Here is a 1,216-nt window from a genome sequence, read left to right on the forward strand (position 1 = left end):
TTTCTTTTTTTTTTCCTTGCAGTCAGTAGTTTACAAATGCTCTTTCCTTATCTTGTTACAGGCATGCTGTCTGAAAACAGGGAACTGATATGCAAACCAGCCTGTGCTTCTCCAGAATTTGCACGCAAACTGAAAGAGAATTCCTCAAGGCTCCAGATTTTTTTTCCAGGAAAAAGACTTGGACGAAAGGCTCTGGTGGCCCCAAAGACCTGGCAGTGGGTGAAATGAGCCTTTCACATAGGTGCAGAGAGTTTATCTCTGGCATGGAGCTGGCAGTGCCTAACAGCCTGTTAGTGTTACTGATGGCCTGCTGGCAGGCATTTCTGGAAATGCTTTGGTGGCTTCCTGTGAGTTTAAAGGTGTTGGGAGCATATTGGTCAGTCCTTGTTAACTTTTCTGACTGTTTTGTCAGGGAGGTGCTGGAGAATTGGCCATGGAAATGGAGCACCTTGCTATGCCTGAAAAAGCAACTGTTGCAGTTAAATAGGGCAGTGGTGCAGCAAGAACCTATGTCTTCCTGGTCCTGTGCTTGCACTTGCTGTTAGAAGAGGGTCTGGTGAGTTTCCCTGCTACTTCACGCCTTTTGGAAGCTGTCCAGGTGGCTCAAGGGACTTGAGATGACATACACAAGTACTTTGTGGATCAGTGCTTTGAATCAGGGGACAGGACAGGCAGTGCGTAGCATCTATCATGTTATCTTCCTGCTGTGAGCAGGCTGTGGGTGAGCATGTAGGACTGCTTCACAGAGTCACAGCATGGCTGAGGCCGGCAGGGAACTCTGGGTCCACCTGCTCCAGCCTTAGCTCCAGCAGTGACACCCAGAGCAGGCTGCTCAGGAACATGTCCAGGCAGTTTCTGGAGATCTCCAGGGAGACTCTGCAGCAGCTGGACAGGCCGTGGCAGAGCTCTATCACCTGCACAGCACAAATTGATTTCTGATGTTCACAGCAAACCTGCCATGTTCCGGTTCGTGTTCATGGCCTCTTGTCCTGGTGCTGGACACCACTGAAAAGAGCCTGGCTTTGGCTTCAATGCATCCTTTTCAGATGTTGATACACATTGATGAGATTAACCCGAGCTTCCCGTTTCTAGGCTAAATGCTCCTCCAACCCAGAGGCCAGGAGGGCCCCGCAGCTGTCAAGCACTATAGGGCACAGCCCCCGGCCTCACGACCGTAGCCCTGCTTGATAGCGGCCCCGGCGCTGCCCCGCGGCCG

Source organism: Meleagris gallopavo, chromosome 2 (genome assembly GCF_000146605.3).
Source record: "Meleagris gallopavo isolate NT-WF06-2002-E0010 breed Aviagen turkey brand Nicholas breeding stock chromosome 2, Turkey_5.1, whole genome shotgun sequence".
NCBI classification, from domain to species: Eukaryota; Metazoa; Chordata; class Aves; order Galliformes; family Phasianidae; genus Meleagris; species Meleagris gallopavo.